This window comes from Scyliorhinus torazame, chromosome 4 (genome assembly GCF_047496885.1).
Source record: "Scyliorhinus torazame isolate Kashiwa2021f chromosome 4, sScyTor2.1, whole genome shotgun sequence".
Classification (NCBI taxonomy): Eukaryota; Metazoa; Chordata; class Chondrichthyes; order Carcharhiniformes; family Scyliorhinidae; genus Scyliorhinus; species Scyliorhinus torazame.
Window position 1 is genome coordinate 242,645,551 of NC_092710.1, and position 16,426 is coordinate 242,661,976.

A 16,426-nucleotide genomic window follows, 5' to 3' on the forward strand; every position below is an offset into this window, starting at 1 on the left:
GGGGACTTCAATATGCAGGTGGACTGGGTAAATAATGCTGCCAGTGGACCCAAGGAAAGGGAATTCATTGAATGTTTACAGGAGGGCTTTTTGGAACAGCTTGTAATGGAGCCCACGAGGGAACAGGCCATTCTGGACTTGGTGTTATGTAATGAGCCAGACTTGATTAAAGATCTTAAAGTAAGGGAGCACTTAGGAGGCAGTGATCATAATATGGTAGAATTCAATCTCCAATTTGAAAGAAAGAAGGTCGAATCAGATGTAAAGGTGTTACAGTTAAATAAAGGTAACTACAGGGGCATGAGGGAGGAACTGACGAAAATCGACTGGGAGCAGAGCCTAGTGGGAAAGACAGTAGAACAGCAATGGCAGGAGTTTCTGGGAGTAATTGAGGACACAGTGCAGAGGTTCATCCCAAAGAAAAGGAAGGTTATCAGAGGGGGGATTAGGCAGCCATGGCTGACAAAGGAAGTTAGAGAAAGCCTATAATGTGGCAAAGAGTAGTGGGAAGTCAGAAGATTGGGAAGGCTACAAAAACAAACAGAGGATAACAAAGAGAGAAATAAGGAAAGAGAGAATCAAATATGAAGGTAGGCTAGCCAGTAACATTAGGAATGATAGTAAAAGTTTCTTTAAATACATTAAAAACAAACGGGAGGCAAAAGTTGACATTGGGCCGCTCCAAAATGACGCTGGTAATTTTGTGATGGGAGACAAGGAAATAGCTGAGGAACTAAATAAGTACTTTGCGTCAGTCTTCACAGTAGAAGACATGAGTAATATCCCACCAATTCCGGAGAGTCAGGGGGCAGAGTTGAATATGGTAGCCATCACAAAGGAGAAAGTGCTAGAGAAACTAAGAGTTCTAAAAATTGATAAATCTCCGGGCCCAGATGGACTACATCCTAGAGTTCTAAAGGAGATAGCTGAAGAAATAGTGGAGGCGTTAGTTATGATCTTTCAAAAGTCACTGGAGTCCGGGAAAGTCCCAGAGGATTGGAAGATCGCTGTTGTAAACCCCCTGTTCAAGAAGGGAACAAGGAAAAAGATGGAAAATTATAGGCCAATTAGCCTAACCTCGGTTGTTGGCAAGATTCTAGAATCCATTGTTAAGGATGAGATTTCTAAATTCTTAGAAGTGCAGGGTCAGATTAGGACAAGTCAGCATGGATTTAGTAAGGGGAGGTCGTGCCTGACAAACCTGTTAGAGTTCTTTGAAGAGATAACAAATAGGTTAGACAAAGGAGAGCCAATGGATGTTATCTATCTTGACTTCCAAAAGGCCTTTGATAAGGTGCCTCACGGGAGACTGCTGAGTAAAATAAGGGTCCATGGTATTCGAGGCAAGGTACTAACATGGATTGACGATTGGCTGTCAGGCAGAAGGCAGAGAGTTGGGATAAAAGGTTCTTTTTCGGAATGGCAACCGGTGATGAGTGGTGTCCCGCAGGGTTCAGTGTTGGGGCCACAGCTGTTCTCTTTATATATTAACGATCTAGATGACGGGACTGGGGGCATTCTGGCTAAGTTTGCCGATGATACAAAGATAGGTGGAGGGGCAGGTAGTATGGAGGAGGTGGGGAGGCTGCAGAAAGATTGAGACAGTTTAGGAGAGTGGTCCAAGAAATGGCTGATGAAATTCAACGTGGGCAAGTGCGAGGTCTTGCACTTTGGAAAAAAGAATAGAGGCATGGACTATTTTCTAAACGGTGACAAAATTCATAATGCTGAAGTGCAAAGGGACTTGGGAGTCCTAGTCCAGGATTCTCTAAAGGTAAACTTGCAGGTTGAGTCCGTAATTAAGAAAGCAAATGCAATGTTGTCATTCATCTCAAGAGGCTTGGAATATAAAAGCAGGGATGTACTTCTGAAGCTTTATAAAGCATTAGTTAGGCCCCATTTAGAATACTGTGAGCAATTTTGGGCCCCACACCTCAGGAAGGACATACTGGCACTGGAGCGGGTCCAGCGGAGATTCACACGGATGATCCCAGGAATGGTAGGCCTAACATACGATGAACGTCTGAGGATCCTGGGATTATATTCATTGGAGTTTAGGAGGTTGAGGGGAGATCTAATAGAAACTTACAAGATAATGAATGGCTTAGATAGGGTGGATGTAGGGAAGTTGTTTCCATTAGCAGGGGAGACAAGGACCCGGGGGCACAGCCTTAGAATAAAAGGGAGTCACTTTAGAACAGAGATGAGGAGAAATTTCTTCAGCCAGAGAGTGGTGGATCTGTGGAATTCATTGCCACAGAGGGCGGTGGAGGCCGGGACGTTGAGTGTCTTTAAGACAGAAGTTGATAAATTCTTGATTTCTCGAGGAATTAAGGGCTATGGAGAGAGAGCGGGTAAATGGAGTTGAAATCAGCCATGATTGAATGGCGGAGTGGACTCGATGGGCCGAATGGCCTTACTTCCGCTCCTATGTCTTATGGTCTTATGGTCTTATGGTGTCTTCAGGATACTTAAGGGGGAGGGTGAGCAGCCAGAGGTCGTGGTGCACATTGGTACCAACGACATAGGTAGGAAAAGGGGTGTGGAGGTAATAAACAAGTTTAGGGAGTTAGGCTGGAAGTTAAAAGCCTGGACAGACAGAGTTGTCATCTCTGGTTTGTTGCCGGTGCCACGTGATAGCGAGGCTAGGAATAGGGAGAGAGTGCAGCTGAACACGTGGCTGCAGGAATGGTGTAGGAGGGAGGGCTTCAGGTATTTGGATAATTGGAGCGCACTCTGGGGAAGGTGGGACCTGTACAAGCAGGACGGATTGCATCTGAACCAGAGGGGCACCAATATCCTGGGAGGGAGGTTTTCTAGTACTCTTCGGGAGGGTTTAAACTAATTTGGCAGGGGAATGGGAACCGGATTTGTAGTCCAGCAACTAAGGTAGCCGATATTCAGGACGCCAAAGCGTGTAATGAGGCAGTGGGGAAGGGAACACTGACAAAGGAGAGTACTTGCAGGCACGGAGATGGGTTGAAGTGTGTATACTTCAACGCAAGAAGCATCAGGAATAAGGTGGGTGAACTTAAGGCATGGATCGGTACTTGGGACTATGATGTGGTGGCCATCACGGAAACTTGGATAGAAGAGGGGCAGAAATGGTTGTTGGAGGTCCCTTGTTATAGATGTTTCAATAAGATTAGGGAGGGTGGTAAAAGAGGTGGGGGGGTGGCATTGTTAATTAGAGATAGTATAACAGCTGCAGAAAGGCAGTTCGAGGAGTATCACCCTACTGAGGTAGTATGGGTTGAAGTCAGAAATAGGAAAGGAGCAGTCACCTTGTTAGGAGTTTTCTATAGGCCCCCCAATAGTAGCAGAGATGTGGAGGAACAGATTGGGAAACAGATTTTTAAAAGGTGCAGAAGTCACAGGGTAGTAGTCATGGGTGACTTTAACTTCCCAAATATTGAGTGGAAACTCTTTAGATCAAATAGTTTGGATGGGGTGGTGTTTGTGCAGTGTGTCCAGGAAGCTTTTCTAACACAGTATGTAGATTGTCCGACCAGAGGCGGGGCAATATTGGATTTAGTACTTGGTAATGAACCAGGGCAAGTGATAGATTTGTTAGTGGGGGAGCATTTTGGAGATAGTGACCACAATTCTGTGACTTTCACTTTAGTAATGGAGAGGGATAGGTGCGTGCAACGGGGCAAGGTTTACAATTGGGGGAAGGGTAAATACGATGTTGTCAGACAAGAATTGAAGTGCATAAGTTGGGAACATAGGCTGTCAGGGAAGGACACAAGTGAAATGTGGAACTTGTTCAAGGAACAGGTACTATGTGTCCTTGATATGTATGTCCCTGTCAGGCAGGGAAGAAATGGTTGAGTGAGGGAACCATGGTTGACAAGAGAGGTTGAATGTCTTGTTAAGAGGAAAAAGGAGACTTATGTAAGGCTGAGGAAACAAGGTTCAGACAGGGCATTGGAGGGATACAAGATAGCCAGGAGGGAACTGAAGAAAGGGATTAGGAGAGCTAAGAGAAGCAATGAACAATCTTTGGCAGGTAGGATCAAGGAAAACCCCAAGGCCTTTTACACATATGTGAGAAATATGAGAATGACTAGAGCGAGGGTAGGTCCGATCAAGGACAGTAGCGGGAGATTGTGTATTGAGTCTGAAGAGATAGGAGAGGTCTTGAACGAGTACTTTTCTTCTGTATTTACAAATGAGAGGGGCCATATTGTTGGCGAGGTCAGTGTGAAACAGATTGGTAAGCTCGAGGAAGTACTTGTTAGGAAGGAAGATGTGTTGGGCATTTTGAGAAACGTGAGGATAGACAAGTCCCCCGGGCCTGGCGGGATATATCCAAGGATTCTATGGGAAGCAAGAGATTAAATTGCAGAGCCGTTGGCAATGATCTTTTCGTCCTCACTGTCAACATGGGTGGTACCAGGGGATTGGAGAGTGGCGAATGTCGTGCCCCTGTTCAAAAAAGAGACTAGGGATAACCCTGGGAATTACAGGCCAGTTAGTCTTACTTCGGTGGTAGGCAAAGTAATGGAAAGGGTACTGAAGGATAGGATTTCTGAGCATCTGGAAAGACACTGCTTGATTAGGGACAGTCAGCACGGATTTGTGAGGGGTATGTCTTGCCTTACAAGTCTTATTGAATTCTTTGAGGAGGTGACCAAGCATGTGGATGAAGGTAAAGCAGTGGATGTAATGTACATGGATTTTAGTAAGGCATTTGATAAGGTTCCCCATGGTAGGCTTCTGCAGAAAGTAAGGAGGCATGGGATAGTGGGAAATTTGGCCAGTTGGATAACGAACTGGCTAACAGATAGAAGTCAGAGAGTGGTGGTGGATGGCAAATATTCAGCCTGGATCCCAGTTACCAGTGGCGTACCACAGGCCATAGTAGGCAGAGGGTAGCAATGGAGGGATGCTTTTCTAATTGGAGGGCTGTGACCAGTGGTGTTCCACAGGGATCAGTGCTGGGACCTTTGCTCTTTGTAGTATATATAAATGATTTGGAGGAAAATGTAACTGGTCTGATTAGTAAGTTTGCAGACGACACAAAGGTTGGTGGAATTGCGGATAGCGATGAGGACTGTCTGAGGATACAGCAGGATTTAGATTGTCTGGAGACTTGGGCGGCGAGATGGCAGATGGAGTTTAATCCGGACAAATGTGAGGTAATGCATTTTGGAAGGTCTAATGCAGTTAGGGAATATACAGTGAATGGTAGAACCCTCAAGAGTATTGAAAGTCAAAGAGATCTAGGAGTACAGGTCCACAGGTCATTGAAAGGGGCAACACAGGTGGAGAAGGTAGTCAAGAAGGCATACGGCATGCTTGCCTTCATTGGCCGGGGCATTGAGTAAAAGAATTGGCAAGTCATGTTGCAGCTGTATAGAACCTTAGTTAGGCCACACTTGGAGTATAGTGTTCAATTCTGGTCGCCACACTACCAGAAGGATGTGGAGGCTTTAGAGAGGGTGCAGAAGAGATTTACCAGAATGTTGCCTGGTATGGAGGGCATAAGCTATGAGGAGCGATTGAATAAACTCGGTTTGTTCTCACTGGAACGAAGGAGGTTGAGGGGCGACCTGATAGAGGTATACAAAATTATGAGGGGCATAGACAGAGTGGATAGTCAGAGGCTTTTCCCCAGGGTAGAGGGGTCAATTACTAGGGGGCATAGGTTTAAGGTGAGAGGGGCAAGGTTTAGAGTAGATGTACGAGGCAAGTTTTTTACGCAGAGGGTAGTGGGTGCCTGGAACTCGCTACCGGAGGAGGTAGTGGAAGCAGGGACGATAGGGACATTTAAGGGGCATCTTGACAAATATATGAATAGGATGGGACTAGAAGGATAAGGACCCTGGAAGTGTAGAAGATTGTAGTTTAGTCGGGCAGTATGGTCGGCACGGGCTTGGAGGGCCTAAGGGCCTGTTCCTGTGCTGTACATTTCTTTGTTCTTTGTTCTTTGTTTGGATCAGTTCTGGGTCCTCTGCTGTTTGTGATTTTCATAAATGACTTGGATGAGGGAGTTGATGGGTGGGTCAGTAAATTTGCAGATGATACGAAGATTGGTGGAGTTGTGGATAGTAAGGAGGGCTGTTGTCGGCTGCAAAGAGACTGAGATAGGATGCAGAGCTGGGCTGAGAAGTGGCAGATGGAGTTTAACCCTGAAAAGTGTGAGGTTGTCCATTTTGGAAGGACAAATATGAATGCGGAATACAGGGTTAATGGTAGGGTTCTTGGCAATGTGGAGGAGCAAAGAGATCTTGGGGTCTATGTTCATACATTTTTGAAAGTTGCCACTCAAGTGGATAGAGCTGTGAAGAAGGCCTATGGTGTGCTCGCGTTCATTGACAGAGGGATTGAATTTAAGAGCCGTGAGGTGATGATGCAGCTGTACAAAACTTTGGTAAGGCCACATTTGGAGTACTGTGTACAGTTCTGGTCGCCTCATTTTAGGAAGGATGTGGAAGCTTTGGAAAAGGTGCAAAGGAGATTTACCAGGATGTTGCCTGGAATGGAGAGTAGGTCTTACGAGGAAAGGTTGAGGGTGCTAGGCCTTTTCTCATTAGAACGGAGAAGGATGAGGGGCGACTTGATAGAGGTTTATAAGATGATCAGGGGAATAGATAGAGTAGACAGTCAGATACTTTTTCCCCGGGTGGAACAAACCATTACAAGGGGATATAAATTTAAGGTGAAAGGTGGAAGATATAGGAGTCTTGTCAAAGATAAGTTCTTTACCAAGAGAGTAGTGGGGGCATGGAATGCACTGCCTGTGGAAGTAATTGAGTCAGAAACATTAGGGATCTTCAAGCAGCTATTGGATAGGTACATGGATTACGGTAAAATGATATAGTGTAGATTTATTTGTTCTTAAGGGCAGCACGGTAGCATTGTGGATAGCACAATTGCTTCACAGCTCAGGGTCCCAGGTTCGATTCCGGCTTGGGTCACTGTCTCTGTGCGGAGTCTGCACATCCTCCCGTGTCTGCGTGGGTTTCCTCCAGGTGCTCCGGTTTCCTCCCACAGTCCAAAGTTGTGCAGGTTAGGTGGATTGGCCATGATAAATTGCCCTTAGTGTCCCAAATTGCCCTTGGTGTTGGGTGGAGGTGTTGAGTTTGGGTAGGGTGCTCTTTACAAGTGAGCCGGTGCAGACTCTAAGGGCCGAATGGCCTCCTTCTGCACTGTAAATTCAATGATAATCTATGATTAATCTAGGACAAAGGTTCGGCACAACATCGTGGGCCAAAGGGCCTGTTCTGTGCTGTATTTTCTATGTTCTATGTTCTAACACAACTTTAAAGAGTGGTGGCACCCCTGGATTCCTGCCAATATTTATCCCTCAATCAACATATTAAAAACAGATTATTTGGTCATTATCACCCTTTTCTTTCTGGAAGCTTGCTGTGAGCAAATTGTCTGCCGCATTTCCTCATTACAACAGTGAACACACTTCAAAGTACCTGATTGGGTATAAAATGCTTTGAGATGGCCTATGGTCATCATAAGCGGTACATAAATGCAACTCTCTTTCTAAAGAAAATTGCAGCTTTCTCTCATTGGTCAGAAGGCAAAACTGTGTAGCAAAATTGGTCTACATTTTGCTGATGATGGGGTGGTGCGGTGGAATGAAAAGGAATGGCTTGGAGTGATCAGCTTCGATTCAATCTTTTCTTTGAACCTCAGCCACTTTCTAATACTATACATTAATGTCATGAAGTTTGTAACAGAGGAATGAGATGTAACATACTATTTCATAGAATTTACAGTGCAGAAGGAGGCCATTTGGCCCATCGAGTCTGAACCAGCCCTTGGAAAGAGCACCCTACTTAAGCCTACACCCCCACCCAGCAACCCCACCTAAGCTTTTTTTGCGACACTAAGGGGCAATTTAGCATGCCCAATCCACCTGACCTACACACCTTTGGAGTGTGGGAGGAAACTGGAGGAAACCCACGCAGACACGGGGAGAAAGTGCAAGCTCCACACAGACAATTACCCGAGGCCGGAATTGAACCTGGGACTTTGGAGCTGTGAGGTAGCAGTGCTAACCACTGTGCCACCATGCCGCCCGTTGGAACCATATCGCAGTGTTTCACCTGCAACGAAACCGGAAGAATCATAAAGATCTTCTCAATCACGCATCAAATCAAAAAAGGCTAATGTGGAAAATTGTTTCATTAGTAGTGATGACCTTTCTTAGACTCAGGATATTTGTCACGAAATCCTGTATTCCAATGCAACACAGAAGGTTGAGCACTACAAAAAGAAAAGGACAAATACCATTTAGATGCCGCATTTTGCCCTGGAGCAAACTGCAGAAATCCAATTGCAAAGAACAAATTGACGCCCTTGAATGTCACTTCTGGATTTCTATTCAAATTGAATAATGTTTTGCCTTTATTGGAAATTAGGTCACTTATCAAAAATGTTCAACTGTAACCAATATAATCTTAGACAGCAGTATCCCAATTAAGGCAGGATAAGTAACTTACCAACCACCAATCGATCCCAAGTGCAAATAGCCCACTGGTGATTGAATCGCAATAAAGCTTCAAAATTATCAAACAATTGTCAAAATGTGAAGTATTCTCAACCTCGAAGAAACGTTTTCTTTTGGATATATTGGGAGAGTTATTTGTTGCACATATTGCGGGGTTAAGCGTTAATAATCAAACTTTTTCACACCTTGCAGCAGCAGACTCACCAAGGTAAACAAGACATCTTTGAAGGGCATTGGCGCTTAGACTCGTACAAGTGAACAAACCCACAACATTAAAATAAAAGCAAAATACTGTGGGTGCTGAAACTCTGAAACAAAAACAGAAAATACTGGAAAAGCTCAGCTGGTCTGGCAGCAGCTGTGGAGAGTGAAACACGGTTAACATTTCAAAACAGCACAAGAGTGAATATTTTGTGGTGTCTCGGCTGGGTGTGGGGGCAGGGGTGGGGGTCTGACATTCCGTAGGGCAGGGACTCACTTTAGATACCTGGGGATGCAGGTTGCTCGAGATTGTGGGGGGGGGGGGGGGGGGTTCTGTAGATACAACATTTCTAGTTTGGTGGGGAGGGTGAAAGCTGATGTGGGAAGGTGGAATGGTCTCCCTCTGTCACTGGCGGGTTGGGGACAGACCATTAAAATGAATGTATTGCTGCGATTTCTGTTTATTTTCCAATGCCTGCCGAATTTCCTGCCAAAGGCGTTTTTTAGAGAGATTGAAGTGATGATTATCTCTTTCATATGGGGGGGGGGGAAGGTGGCCAGAATTAGAAAGGTGCTGCTACAGAGAGGAAGGCAGGCAGGGGGTTTGGGTCTTCCGAACCTAATGTATTAATTACTGGGCGGCGTATGTGGAGACGGTACGGAGTTGGGTCAGAGGGGTTGACTCCCAATGGGTCAGATTGGAGGAAAGTTTGTGTCGGGGGTTGGGATTGAAGGCGCTAGCAACAGCGCCGCTCCCGACGGCCCTGGGGAAATACTCAGGGAGTCGTGTAGTAATAGCTTTGTTGATGATTTGGAGGCAGTTTCGCCAGAACTTTGGGTTGGGGGCAGGGTCAAGGGAAATGCCAATCCGGGGAACCAGGGCCGCGATTCTCTACTCTGGCGCCGGCGCCAAAACGGGAGCACCTTACTCCGGCGCCGGTTCTGAGACCCGATTCTCGGGTCCTAGGGGGCCAGCACGGCGCTGGAGCGGCCCATGCCGCTCCAGCTGCCGGTACCAGCGTCGACCTGGCACCGCGGGGTCTGCACATGCGCAGTTGGGCCGGCGCCAACTAGCGCATATGCACTGGCAATCATCCCGCGCCTGCCCCGACGCCAAATGGAGCAGGGATCCAGGAGCCAGCACGGAAGAAAAGAGGTCCGCAGCCAGAGAGGCCGGCCTGCCGATTGGTGGGCCCCAATCACGGGTCAGGCCACTACGGAGGGCCTTCCCGGGGTTGGACCCCTCCTCCCCCCCACAGGCCGCCCCCGGACCCTTCAACTCCCAGGTCCTGCTGGCCCAGAGCATGTTAGAACGGCGCCGGCTGGGCTCGGATTTTTTCAGCCGGCCGGCCGGAGAATCGCGGCGCCACCGGAGGACCACAGCTATGGCCATTTGTGGCGATTCTCCGTGCAGCCCAGCGCCATTCAGCGCAGCCATTTTCACAGAGGTGGGAGAATCACATCCCAGCGTCGGGGCGGCATGGCACAATTCGCGCGGCGCCGCAGTGATTCTCCACTCGGGGGGGGGGGGGGGGGGGGGGGGGGGGGGGTCGGAGAATCCCGCCCCATAGATTTGAGCCAGGGAAGTGGGATGGAAATTTTCGGAGATGGGAGGAGAAAGGAATTAGGACACTAAAAGATTTGTTTCTTTGGGGTCAGTTTGCAGGGTTGAAGGAGCTGGGAGCGAAGTATGGGCTGGAGCAGGGGGAAATATTTAGATACATGCAGGTTCAAAACATTGCCAGAAAGGAGATAGAGAACTTCCCTGTAGAGCCGGCTTCCACATTGCTGGAGAAGATGATGACGACAGGGGGACTGGAGAAGGGTGCAGTGTCGGCGGTTTACGGGCCTATTTTGGAAGAGGAGAAGGCACCGCTGGAAGGGATCAAGGCAAAGTGGAAGGAAGAGTTGGGAGAGTGTATGGAGGAGGGGTTCTGGTGTGAGGTGCTCCGGAGGGTTGACACCTCCACCTCATGTGCAAGGTTGGGGCGGATACAGCTGAAGGTGGTATATAGAGCACACCTCACAAGGGCGAGGATGAGCCGGCTCTTTGAGAGGGTAGATGTGTGTGAACATTGCGGGTGGGGCCCCCGCAAACCACGTTCATATGTTTTGGTCCTGTCCAAAGCTGGAGGATTACTGGAAGGAGGTTTTCAGGGTAATCTCGAAAGTGGTGCACGTGAAACTGGACCGGGCCCTCGGGAGGCCGTATTCGGGGTGTCAGACCAGCCGGGGCTAGAAACGAGTGCGGAGGCAAATGTTATAGCCTTCACCTCGTTGAATGCCTGAAGGTGGATCCTGTTGGGGTGGAGATCAACCTCTCCACCCTGTGCCCTGGCGTGGCAGGGGGACCTGCTGGAATTCTTGACTCTTGAGAAGGTCAAATTTGAACTGAGGGGAAGGATGGAGGGGTTCTACAGTTCATGGGCGTTATTCAATATGCACTTTCGAGAATTGGATTACATCAAACATTAGGGGGTGGGGGGGCTGGGAGATTTGGGGGGAGGGGGACTGTATGTGTTAATGGTGACTATGGGTGATTCCTGATTCCTTTTTGTCATTTGTTTATGTTGACATGTGGGCTAATGTTTGGGTATTTGGTGGGAGGATGGGATCGTTGTTATTGATATGGGGATTGACATTGCATTCATTAATAATTATTCTTTATTGTTGGGAGAAAATGTGAAAAAGGAGGAGAATTAAAATATTTAAAGAAACATTTCAAAACAGTAACATTTTTCTCAGCCAAGATACTGCCAGAGCTGCTGAGTTTTTCCAGCGTTTTCTGGTATTTGAAACTAATTTGAAACCACTGATGTATATGAATTCTGTATAGTTAGCTGAAGAGAGTGACGGGATCTTGGGGAATTACATTCCAGAAAAGAATCAATGGCTTTACAGGGGGTGGGAAGTGGAGAAATCCAGCATATAAAAATGATTAGAAAGAGAAATAAAAGCATCTGCAGCAAAGGAAGAGCGAATCGCGAAGAAATATCTTACTCAGAGATCTAACTTTATCTATATCCAATATGATTAATTACCAGATGTCCAATAATCATTCGCCTCCGCGCCTCCCTCCTGAGTTAGGAAGTAGTCTTTAGCCATGTTGATGTTTATTTGTTACTTCCCTCTGTGACTAAGGTTTGTAAATTAACTGTACATAATTAAGACTAAGGAAAGGAAATGCTCTTAATTGCATTTGCCTTCTACACATTAAACTGGAATGGAAATGAGTCAGAATTGATGCAAAGACACCAACTGGGTATTACACTGATACTGTTAATTGCTAAATCTTTTACTCTTTAGCAATGTTAAAACTGAGTACTGTGAAAAAATAAACACAAGCTAATTTGCAACCCTCAGACCCAAACTGGTAGCGCATGATTGAAAGGAAAAAGTTTGATTTTATGTACTCCCTTCTGTGCTGTTTAAAAATTTGGAATATAATTTTGAATTTATTATTGCCAGTTGATTAAACTTTGTGCTGAATGTCGATGCAGAGAGACAAGCCGATGCTCATCTGTGGCTAATGTAGAGAAAACGCTACCTTAAAAGGTATCAATCATTGCAGGAGACATATTTCTTATCCCTTGAGATATAGAGGGATAGTATATATAGTATTTATAGGCTGTCTTTTGGATGTCTAATCAGTGTAGTGGACACATTTCCAACTTGTCCTTGTATGAAGGCAACAGTTTTCGCATTGTAACATCTCATGTCAATTACTGCATAAACCGTACCTACATCAGGTAATGCTCTTTTGTATGACATTTTCTTTATATCATTTAAGAGAATCTGGATAAGTAATCAGCTGAATTATTCAATACAATAAATCGGTGGTCAGTTAGCTAGATGTTTACTGTACGATAATAAAGTGACACTAACTGTGTGAGTTCAATCCTTGTATTGGGTGTGGAAGTTGATGGAGACCTGCCTCCCCACCTTGCCTCATGACTGTAGAACGGTGCTCCTCAAGCTACCTATAACCAATTGTCTCTCTCCAATGGACAGGGATTCCTGTGGTCCTTGGTGGATTTGGGTTAATTACCTATTATAATACAATAAATGAACTGGGAAAAGCTTGCATTAACAAAGGGATCGTTTCTGAGGCAGCAGGATTTTAAACATACATTTAATTTAAATTTAATTTGAAAAAATAATGACACAATTAACAAGATTTTGGTGTCTTCAAATTTTACTTTAATTACTTTAAATAAGTACGGTAGAGGCAGTTTAGCTGAATACAAATGAGCCTTACTGATTTTTATTTTCATTTTTCTGTTATGTTTAACCTGATCAGGACTCCAACCGTGTTCAGTAAGCATTGTATTCTGAGTAGCAGACATCTTACTGATTAAGGTGAGTGCATATAGGACACATTTTACATTTTATTTATTCAATGACAATGCTGCATTAGACAGTACATAACAGCTTTTCAAATAGCATAAAAGGTCTCCCTGATTGAGCTTTGCAGGATATCAAGGTCAGAAAGTTTGATCCTTGGGTTGTATTGGATTTAGCTGAGCACAGCTACGGCAGCAATGGACTATTGCAGTTGGTTTCAGTGTTCCCAGAGTAGAGAGGGGGAAATTCAGCCTAGCTTCTTTAACTTGATTGCTTTTTGAGTGACCCCTATTGGAAAATGTTTCTAGGTGTGATTTGCTTAAGGCCATGATCTATTTTACACCATTGCTTACTTTTCCTTTTTGTTGACTTCAATCAAAAAGGTAAGATGGACTATATAGAACATGGAACATACAGTGCAGAAGGAGGCCATTCGGCCCAACGAGTCTGCACCGACTCACTTAAGCCCTCACTTCACCCTATCCCCGTAACCCAATAACCACTCCTAACCTTTGTGGCCACTAAGGGCAATTTATCATGGCCAATCCACCTACCCTGCACGTCTTTGGACTGTGGGAGGAAACCGGAGCATCCGGAGGAAACCCACGCAAACACGGGGAGAATGTGCAGACTCCACACAGTCAGTGACCCAGCGGGGAATCAAACCTAGGACCCTGGTGCTGTGAAGCCACAGTGCTATCCACTTGTGCTACCGTGCTGCCCAAAATGTTACTGAGGGGGCACCTGGATTTGAACCGGGGACCTCTTGATCTGCAGTCAAATGCTCTGCCACTGAACTATACCCCCTTCCAAATATAATGAGCAGCCCATCTCATATTGTCAGTCTTACACCTGCTTAATTTTTTTTTTTTGCATTGTGTCGGATGGGTGGTGAAGACACAAGAAATGCCGTCATTTTCAGAGCAGTTTTATGTCGGTGTTATGTCCGAAAGCAGAAGTGTCAAAATCAGGGAAAATATCTGAAGTGAGCTAAGAGGGGTTTCATTAGGATGCCTTGCATCAGACCCTTTTGATGCCTGTTGTAATCTGTACAGATTTGTAAAATCTATTATCACCAGGTGTAATCACGTAACTGCTTGTCATGACAGAGTTGATAATATTTCTTTGTTTTGTCATTACATTCTTTAAAAAAAAACATGGGGCGGGATTCTCTGTTGGCCAGGATTGTGTTCCCAATCAGGAAACATGATTGGGCGGAGAATTCGACGTCAGCCGAAAATCGAGGTTGGTGCCGGTCCCTCGACAGCAGCATGAATGTGTTCTACGCCGCACACCGGCGTGGGCATGCAAATTGTACAGTGAAGGCCGTTGGGGACTGACTTTGTGGCAAGTACATGGACTCGTGGTGTCACATTCGGGAGTGGGGTATCCTGGCTGAGGGCCCATTGCTGCTAAACAATCATTTAAACCCACCCCCTAGTTGCAATTTACAGGCTCCTGGCAGTTGAAACTGCTGACAGTATCCTGTATATGATGTGAGGGCTTCTTGTCATGTGGATCCCCAGCCAGCCTGGAATCCCTCAACACTCCAACAGTATCATCAATAGGATGGGCGTGACCATGCTCAATCACCGGCCCAACAGGTGTTGGCACGCCTCAGTGCAGTCCTTTATTTTTTGATAAACATTTTATTGAGGTATTTTTGGTATAGAAACAACAACAAAATAGACAAGATACATGGAACCATAAACATAGTGCAAAAACTGTTTACCTTTTGTACAGGTCCCACCCTTATTACCCACCTACTCTAACCTAAACTACTGCCCACCCCTCGCCCGCCCCCCCTCCAGTCTGCTGACGATTAATTTTCCGCAAGGTAGTCGACGAACGGTTGCCACCTCCGGGTGAACCCTACCAGTGAACCTCTCAAGGCGAACTAAATTTTCTCCATACAGAGAAAGCTAGCCATGTCCGATAGCCAGATCTCCAACTGCGGGGGCGTTGGGTCCCCCCATGCCAATAGTATCCGTCTCCGGGCTACCAGGGAACCAAAGGCCAGAACATACGCCTCTTTCTCCTCCTGGATTCCCAGATCTTCCGACACCCCGAAAATCGCCACCTCTGGACCCAGCGCCACCCTTGTTTTTAAAACCTTGGACATGACGTCCGCAAACCCCGGCCAAAATCCCCGAAGCTTTGGACATGTCCAAAACATGTGCACATGGTTCGCCGGTCCTCCCACGCAATTTGTGCACCTGTCTTCCACCCCAAAGAATCTGCTCATCCGGGCCACTGTCATGTGGGCCCGGTGCACAACCTTAAATTGTATCAGGCTGAGCCTGGCACATGTTGCAGACGCATTGACTTTACTCATCGCGTCTGCCCATAAACCATCCTCTATCTCACCTCCCAGCTCTTCCTCCCACTTACACTTCAGCTCCTTGGTCTGCGTCTCCTCTGACCCCATAAGCTCCTTATAGATGTCCAAAACGCTCCCCTCCCCTACCCACCCTCTGGAAATTACCCTGTCCTGAAACCCCCTCAGCGGTATTATCGGGAAGGTTGCCACCTGTTTATGCAGGAAGTCCGCACCTGCAAGTATCTGAATTCATTTCGCCAGCCCAAACGTTTCCTCCAGCGCCCTCGTACTCGGAAAGCTCCCCACTACGAACACATCCCCCACCCGCTCAATCCCCGCTCTCCGCCATATTCGGAATCCCCTATTCATACTCCCTGGGGCAAACCGGTGGTTATCACAAATCGGGGCTCAGACTGATGCTCGTGCTGCTCCCACATGCCGCCGCCACCACGGGGCTGGTGGAGTACCGTGCCCACGGGAGCGGCAGAGGCGAAGTTACCAATGCCCCCAGACTGGTGCCCTTACAAGAAGCAGCCTCCATACGTTCCCACGCCAACCAACCCCCCCCCCCCCCTCGCACCCACTTCCTGATAATGGCTATGTTTGCCACCCAGTAATAATTGCTATAATTTGGCAGCGCCAGCCTGCCCTCTCCCCAGCTCCGCTCGAGCATTACCTTCCTTACCCGTGGGGTCTTGCCCGCCCAGACGAAGCCCATGATCACCCTGTTGACCCACTTAAAAAAGGACCGCGGAATAAAAATGGAGAGACATTGAAATACAAACAGGAACCTCGGGAGGACCGTCATTTTCACTGTTTGTACCCTCCCGGCCAGCGACAACGGGAGCGCGTCCCATCTCTGGAAATCGTCCTTTATTTGGTCCACTAGCCGGGCCAGATTCAGTTTATGCAGCCGGTCCCATTCCCGCACCACTTGTATGCCCAGGTACCTAAAACTACCCCCTACTGACCTAAACGGCAGCTCCCCCAGTCGCCCCTCCTGTCCCCCCACCTGAACCACAAACATCTCACTCTTATCCATGTTTAGCTTATACCCCGAAAACCGTCCGAATTCCCCTAAAATC

At 46.8% G+C, this 16,426-nt stretch overlaps 1 protein-coding gene and 1 non-coding gene across 12 annotated transcripts in view; one reads left to right on the forward strand and one right to left on the reverse strand.

Moving 5' to 3' along the window:
- The window catches only part of LOC140410857 (four and a half LIM domains protein 2-like), a 191,374-nt gene that overhangs the window by 129,541 nt on the left and 45,407 nt on the right, over positions 1-16,426 (forward strand). For 2 of the 11 annotated variants that reach the window (XM_072499565.1, XM_072499564.1), the window contains one exon: positions 12,978-13,036. The exons of 7 other annotated variants lie outside the window; for them this stretch is intronic. The gene's annotated coding sequence lies outside the window, so the exon portion shown is untranslated. Of the gene's footprint in view, positions 1-12,331; positions 12,427-12,977; positions 13,037-16,426 lie in introns of those variants that run through there. 2 more of the 11 variants (XM_072499562.1, XM_072499569.1) reach the window with 2 other exon arrangements.
- Positions 13,757-13,828, reverse strand: trnac-gca (transfer RNA cysteine (anticodon GCA)). The gene has a single exon. It is a non-coding gene; the product is annotated as a tRNA-Cys (tRNA).